General features: G+C 40.9%; 2 pseudogenes; both read right to left on the bottom strand.

The window, feature by feature from the left end:
* Window positions 1-2,171: 2,171 nt before the first annotated feature.
* LOC115940333 (small ribosomal subunit protein uS10 pseudogene) lies at window positions 2,172-3,550 on the bottom strand (annotated as a pseudogene).
* Window positions 3,551-3,802: 252 nt separating this feature from the next.
* Window positions 3,803-4,267, bottom strand: LOC102735646 (small ribosomal subunit protein uS12 pseudogene; annotated as a pseudogene).
* Between the last annotated feature and the right edge of the window lie 4,115 nt (window positions 4,268-8,382).

Consider the following 8,382-nt stretch of genomic DNA (forward strand, 5'->3'; position numbering starts at 1 on the left):
AGAGAAGCAGAGGGAGAAGCAGGCTCCCAAGGAGCAGGGAGCCCGATGCGGGACTCGATCCCAGGACCCTGGGATCATGACCTGAGCTGAAGGCAGATGCTTAACCATCTGAGCTACCCAGGCGCCCTCTTAGCCTCTTTTTGTTGTGTATTAATGTGTAGATTTTCTGTAGTTCTCCCATGCCTTACCCAACTCCCTTTTCATCTCTCTTGTGGCCTTTGTATTTCATGTACTGTCCTTTCATCTCCTTTGTTTCCTCTTTATGACCTTTTGCTCCCTTTTTGTAGAGAACATGATTTCTTATATACTAATAAAGACCTAGCTATTTTCAGACAGAGTAGGAAGTGTGGATTTTCCTTGGCTCCCTTACTGCTTGCTTTTAGATTTTCTGAGCACCTTCTCAAAGCTCTAGCTTTTTGGCAAGTCGTGTACATAAGTCCTGACTCCCTTCCCTGGGTCTGGTACACACTCTCCTAGAGAAATTTTGGCCTGCTAGGATGAGATCATCTCCTCACTTCTGATGCATGGTTTTCTGATACTTTAATTGGTTTGGGGAGAGTACATTTCTCCATCACTTGGTGTTTCCTTCACTGCAAGGAGAGGTTCACTAGGATAATTCTCCTGGCCTCTCTCTTCTCCTTCACTCTTAGCTTCCCTGGAAGGAGGAGTGGGGGGTTACCTAAGTCATAACTTTGGGGAAGTGGGCACAGATATCCCTTCATCTAGGAAGCTGCCTTGCTGATAAAGAGTAGAATCTTCTGATTATTGTTGTCTTCCATGCTATAAGAGATGCAGGGACAGGCCTTGCCTCTGGAGTAAACAGACCGACATTTTAGGGGTGTAACCTCAAAGCCCCCAACATCTGAAATGTTGGGTGTGAACATTGGTGAATAAATAGGGATTTAAATTCTGGGTGACAAAATATCTACAGGAGAGGCGTTTATGAAGTAGGGTAAGTATCTTTGAGCTTTAGACTTTAGAGTATACTTAGTAGATTTTGACTTGGGCAATTTAAGAGGTTATATTAAAGCCAGGTGAGTTTTTACAGTTGTATAGATATAGCTTTTAACTTCTGCAAGAGGCTTTAAGTCTTAAGCCACCTCGTATTTTGACCTTGGCAGGTGACTACAGCTTATGTCAGGATATTACAGCTTATACTTCTACAGAGCAGAGCTGCACACACTGGACCTTAAGCAAAGATGTGGTCCCTAGCAAGACAATACATCCCTTGGCAAAGCTGCTGCATAGGCTTCAGTGGTCTCAGGTGGCCTCAGGGTGTACACTACTGCTGCATCCCAAAACTTTGACCATGGCACTGGTCTCAGTCCACATGTGCGGACCTCTTGGAAACCTCAGCACACACAGGTGGATCAGAGAACGCAGTTAGTGGGCATAGCTGAGGCAAGAATGTGAATTCTAGGGGCAAACAAACATTTCAATTCGTAGCTCTTTTAGTACTTGGTGGGCAGGAAAATGTTTGTGCTTTTAAAATACAAGCCAGCTGAATCCATATGGACTAAAAGAACTTTTGAGGGTTAAGCTTTAAATTATTACTGCCACATGGAGGCTTCTGTTGTATAGTAATGCTCCATATTTTGATCTGGGTGATGGTTACTTGGATTTGTTCACTTTGTGAAAAAATTATTTTGAGATATATAATTGATTTGTACACTTTTCTCTGTATGAATGTTTTACTTTAAAAAAAAGTTGTATGGGGCGCCTGGGTGGCTCAGTCGTTAAGGGTCTGCCTTCGGCTCAGGTCATAATCCCAGGGTCCTGGGATCGAGCCCCACATCGGGCTCCTTGCACTGCGGGAAGCCTGCTTCTCCCTCTCACACTCCCCCTGCTTGTGTTCCCTCTCTCTCTGTCAAGTAAATGAATAAAATCTTAAAAAAAAAAAAAAGTTGTATGGAAAATGATTAGTTCCAAACCTATGTGAAAGCATTCGTCTGTCTGCCCCAGATCCAACTATATTTTAATTAAATGTCTTATTGCTCAAACTATCAATCAGGTATTCTCTTATATGAAGCCAAATATATCCTAATATGCTATCCATTTCACTTAAGTTTACTAATTTATTGACATAAAGTTCATGATAGTTTCTATAATATTTAAAGACTTTAAGAGAATTATGTCCCCCTTTTCATTCCTGGTATTATTCATATGTAATCTTTTTTTTTTAACAACTGATAATCAATTTATTAAAAAGGTTGATTTAAGCATTTACAATGGTGACTTCAACCTCAACTCCTGACTCAGTACTGATGGAAGTAATCTGCTTAACAATCTCAGAAGGACTGTGCAAATCAATCAGTTGCTTGTGGATCCTCATCTGAAAACGATCGCAAGTCTTAGAACCTTCACCACAAGGAGTTTTTCTTGTAGTGATCCTCAGAGTCTTGGTAAGCATCCAAACTGGTCCTTTCACTTTGAGATTCTTTTCCTTTGTGCCTCCGATCAAGTCAGCACATACCATTTCCAAAGATTTTGCGTTGCATCTGGTTAGAGTAATTCTAATTCGGTAAATCGCCACCTCTGGTTCCACGGGTGTCTTCCCGGTGTCTTTAAAAGCCACAGCTGCGGCCTGGCTTCCTAACTGACTTGTTCCTCAGTGAGAGCGAACGGTGGTGAGCCAGGAGCAGGAGGGAGGTGCCCAAACCTCCACTTTAGCCGCGACCACCTCTTCCTCAAAGAGCCATGTGTAATCTTATTTATTATCAATCTTGTTATAAGTTTGTCTATTTTTTTTTTATTTTTTTATTTTTTAAAGATTTTATTTATTTATTTGACAGAGAGACACAGCGAGAGAGGGAACACAAGCAGGGGGAGCGGGAGAGGGAGAAGCAGACTCTCCGCGGAGCAGGGAGCCCGATGCGGGGCTCGATCCCAAGACCCTGGGACCATGACCTGAGCCGAAGGCAGACGCTTAACGACTGAGCCACCCAGGCGCCCAAGTTTGTCTATTTTAACACCTGCTTTGTCTTTATAGATCCCTCTATGGCATCATTTTATCTCTATTTCGTTAATTTTTGTTTTTACTTGTATTATTTCCTCTGATACGCTTTCTTTCTTACTCTGCTTTTTAAGATCATTTCTTGTTCTTTTCTGATTTGCAGTTAAATTGTGATATGTTTCTGTTGAATTTCATTTTATTTATTCCCTCGAGATTTTGTTGGGCTTTCTGTATCTAAGGATTGATCTCTCTCAACAACCCTGAAAAATTCTTTATCTTCAAATATTGCTTCATCCCCAATCCCTCCATCATCTCTGGAACTCCACTGAGCTATATGTTTGACTTTTTCATTCTGTCCTCCATTTCTCTTAACCCTTCATTCATATTTTCTCTTTGAATCCATGGACAGCATTCTGGATAAATTCTTTGGATCTATTTTTTACTGCACTGGTTCTCTCTTCGATTGTGTCTAGTCTACTATTTAATCAGTCCTTGACTATTTAATTAACATCATGTATTTTTTATTTATAGAAGTTCTACTTTGTTCTTTAAAAAAAATCTGCTTGGTTGTTCATTATGGTTTCTTTTACTGCTCATAGTTTCTTGGTTCTGCTTTTATCTCTTGAAGCATATTAAACATAATCATTTTAGATTATTTCATTGATAAAAATTCAATATATGGAGTCTTTACATGTCTACTTCTGCCGTTTATTGGTTTTCTGGCTCTCACTCATGATATCTTTTGCTTATAGGTGTTTTGTAGCTCTCATTGTGAACTATTACTTACTTTAAAATTTACCCTCAGTAATTCTTTGAGACCTGGGTTAAAAACAAGCTCTTCTTTTTTTTTTTTTTTTGGTTTATGAAAATTTATTATTGTCATGTTTTTGCCATCAAAACTTATGATCTTGGTTTTTCCTTCTTGCCTTTGTATAAGGCCAAAAGAGAGACATTGACAACCTTTGACAACCTTTAAGCGAACTCCAGGAATGTCAACAACAGCATGCTAGCAACCAGAACCTCATCATTTTCCTCAATAAAATTCAAACAACCATCGTTGAGTACAAAATTTTTTTTTTTGCTATTCTTGACCAGCTGGACTCTGACACACTTCCTGATGGCAGAATTTGGCTGCTTGGCTTCAACCCCTACTTTTTCCAGCATAATTCCTTTTGCATGGGAAGTGCCTCCCAAAGGGTTGGCCTTTAGGACTGTGACCCAATTGGCTTTCTTGTACTGTTCATCATGCCACTTCTGATCTCGTCAGTGGCTGTAGAACTTCCTGGCAGTGTGGAGGCCATGACACTTGCCCATCCTGCCGGCGTTATGACCCTGAGCTAAAGAGAGAAGCAGGGCAGCAAAAATAAGCTCTTCCTAAGAAAGTATTTGCTTCTGCCAGTTGTCATATTTCTACTTAAAACTTTTCTAACCACACGGGCAACAGAAATTCCAACCAAAACCCTTTGTGAGGACTGGTGTATTAGTTATCTATTGCATAACAAATTACTAACTTAGCAGCTGAAAGCAATAAACATTTATTATTTTTTCAAAGATTTTATTTATTTATTTGACAGAGAGAGACACAGTGAGAGAGGGAATACAAAGCAGGGGGATTGGGAGAGGGAGAAACAGGCTTTCCGCTGAGCAGGGAGCCCAATGCGGGGCTTGATCCCAGGACCCCGGCATCATGACCTGAGCCAAAGGCAGACACTTAACAACTGAGCCACCCAGGTGCCCCTGCAATAAACATTTATTATCTTTAAGTAGTCTCTATAGGATCTGGGAATAGCTTAGATGAGTGGTTTTAGCTCAGGGTCTCACTTGAGGCTGCATTTAAAATGTCAGCAAAGACTGTAGACATCTAAAGCCTTCACCGGAAATCAAAGATGAAAAGTGTGAAATGGTATTCAGTGAAGTTTCCATCCTACTACCGATCCCATCTACATGGTTTTATACATTCCCCCAATACAAGTGCCCAGTGTTAAATTTTGGAGGTATATTTCCAAATAATTTTTATATATACCTGCAAATATATATACACAAATGTAATATATGATTACATAAGTGGTAATCATATATTAAACAATACTCAGTATCTTGAATTATTTATTTCAGCTATGGATCTTGTTTTTTCCATAGAAGTCCATAGAGATGTGTTTTAAGTTTTCCAAATGTGTGCATTTAAAACTTATGTTTTTTGGGGTGTGGGGTGGCTCAGTCAGTTAAGTGTCTGCCTTCAGCTTGGGTGGTGATCCCAGGGTCCTGGGATTGAGCCCCACATCAGGCTCTCTGCTCAGCGGGGAGCCTGCTTCTCCCTCTCCTCTGCCTACCACTCTGCCTACCTGTGCTTTCTCTCTCTCTCTGTCAGGTAAATAAATAAAATCTTTAAAAATATTAACAATAATAATAAATAAAACTTATGTTTTTTAGAAGATTTATTTATTTATTTTAGAGAGAGAGAGCGGGGGGTGGGGAGAGGGATAGAGGGAGAAGGAAAGAGAGCCTCAAGCAGACTCCATGCTGAGCACAGAGCCCAATGCAGGGCTAGATCCCATGACCTTGAGATCATGACCTGAGCCAAAATCAAGAGTCAGATGCTTAACCAGCTGAGCCACCCAAACATCCCTAAGTTATGTTTTCATTATTGATTTCTAATTGTATCTCATTATGATCAGAAAATGTGGCCAACACAATAGTAAGGTTTTTTTGGTATTTCTTGATCCTTGCTTCCTAGCTTGGTATGTTCAGGAATGTTGATATTTAAAATATCCCCATTCAAGTCCCCTGTTTAGCTTGTGATCCTGGAGAATGACTGAGGGTCATAAAATTTATCAGATAGTGATTCCAATTACAGCTATTGTTCTAGAAATGGTATATTGCCTGGGACAAATCAAACCAGCTGTTATGCATATATCGATCTTGCAAAAGATTTTTAAAAAATCTATATCAGTTTGTAAAGATCATCAGATGCTATTTGCTTTGACCTAGAAGAGCCTATAATACACCTTCACAGATTTGCTCAAGTTTACTTTCTTTAGAATCTAATATAATCCAAAGAAATTTTGCTGGTGCTGACATCACAAGATCACACTAATCACACATTATTGCTATATTGCTATTTGCACCTGTTCAACCGGAAGGACCAAGTACTTAAACACTTTCAGGGAGACTTCCACTTCTAAACATGGAAATAGCAGGGACAAGAAGTACTCCACAACCTTAAATGACTAAAAACACAGACAACGGGCACGTGACTGGCTCAGTCAGTAGAGCACGCAACTCTCAATATCGGGATTGTAAGTTTAAGTCCCACTTGTGTGTAGAGATTACTTAAAATCTTTTTTTTTTTTAAGATTTTATTCATTTATTTGACAGAGAGAGACACAGTGAGAGAGGGAACACAAGCAGGGGGAGTGGGAAAGGGAGAAGCAGGCTTCCCACAGAGCAAGGAGCCCAATGCGGGGCTCGATCCCAGGGCCCCAGGATCACGACACAAGCTGAAGGCAGATGCCCAATGACTGAGCCAAGGCACCCCAAGATTACTTAAAATCTTAAAAAAAAATTTAAAAAAACAGAAAAACATCCATAAATACAGAAAACAAACTGGACATTGCCAGAGGGGAGAGCCTTAAATACAGAGAACAAACGGTGGATGTCAGAGGGGATGGGCAAAATGGGTGAAGGAGAGTGGGAGGTAAAAGTTTCCAGTTATGGAGCACCTGGGTGGCTCAGTCAGTAAAGTGTCTGACTCTTGATTTTGACTCAGGTCATGATCTCAGTGAGAGATCGAGCCCCAGGTTGAGTTCTATGCTGAGTGTGGAGGCTGCTTAAAATTCTCTCTCTCCCTCTGCTTCTCCCCCCATGCTCATATGCACTCATGTGCACTCTCTCTCTAAAAAAAAAAAAAAAAAATCCAGTTATGGAGTGCATAAGTTATGGGGATAAGAGGTACAACATAGAAATAGATAGTCAATGATATCATAATAGTGTTGTATGGTGACAGATGTTAGCTAAATTATGGTGAGCATAGCATAACATATAGACTTCCTGAATCATTATGTTGTACACCTGAAACCAATTAACATTGTGTGTCAATAATACTTCAATTAAAAAAAAAATAAAGGATTTCCTAAAGTGGACAAGGGGCAATGCAGAAGAGTGGTCCCAGGGAGAAGAGGAAGAGAAAATGAATCACCTAGCAACATAGCAGGAGATAATTTCTTGATGTCAGCACAGTGAACAGAAACACGGCGCAGGGTCTCCTTGAGTTGAGGAGTGTAGTTGAGAATTTGGACAGATCAGGGCATCTATAATTTACAGGGCAAAATATTGGAGAGGAAAGAGCTGAAGAGATATACAGAGGATTTCCCTTTAGTCTTCAGTTGTATACTGATCAACACATAGTGTGAGAAAACTGCCATAGACCAGTGAAAGAACCACTGGGTAGAAGATGCAGAGTAACTCCCAGAAAATATACAGGGTTGAAAATAGTTCATATTCCCAACAATCAGAGTGGAGCAAACTTGTAATACACAAGGCTAGCACAGAATACTGAAAAGGATTGCCTCAGTAGTGGGGCCAGTAACTCTAGAATAAAGACAGCTCTGAGTTTACCTAACAAAGCTGAAAAGCAACCCATGAAAGGACCAAACCGTTTCCAAGTAATTTAACAGCATCCCAGAATAAACACAATATTTACAATATTTAAACTACCAAAAAAAAAAAAATTCACCCAAGAATGTAAAATTCACACTGTCTGTCATCCAATAAAAAATTATTAGGGGGACGCCTGGGTGGCTCAGTTAAACGTCTGCCTTCAGCTAAGGTCATGATCTCAGGGTCCTGGGATTGAGTCTCGCATTGGGCTCCATGCTCAGCAGGGAGCCTGCTTCTCCCTCTGCTGCTCCCCCTGCTTGTGCTCTCTCTCTCTGATAAACAAATAAATAAAATCTTTAAAAAAAATTATTAGGCAGCAAATACACAGGAAAATACAATCCATAGAGGAGAAAAATCAAATTATAGAAATAGATTCAGAGGGGCACCTGGGTGTCTCAGTTGGTTAAGTGTCTGCCTTCGGCTCAGGTCATGATCCCAGGGTCCTGGGATCGAGTCCCACATTGGGCTCCTTGCTCAGTGGGGAGACTGCTTCTCCCTCTGCCCCTCTCCCTGTGTGCAAGTGTGGGTGCTCTCTCGTGCAGTCTCTCTCTCTGACAAGTAAATAAATAAAATCTTGAAAGAAAGAAAGAAATTCAGAAATGACACAAATGAGGGGCACCTGGGTGTCTCAGTTGGTTGGGCGTCTGCCTTCAGCTTGGGTCATTGTCACAGGGTCCTGGGATCCAGCCCCACGTCAGTCTCTCTGCTCATGGGGGAGCCTGCTTCTCCCTCTCCCTCTGCCTGCCACTCCCTCTGCCGACTGTTCCCCCTGC

The sequence above is a fragment of the Leptonychotes weddellii genome, chromosome 6, assembly GCF_054177405.1.
Source record: "Leptonychotes weddellii isolate Sample4059 chromosome 6, ASM5417740v2, whole genome shotgun sequence".
Classification (NCBI taxonomy): Eukaryota; Metazoa; Chordata; class Mammalia; order Carnivora; family Phocidae; genus Leptonychotes; species Leptonychotes weddellii.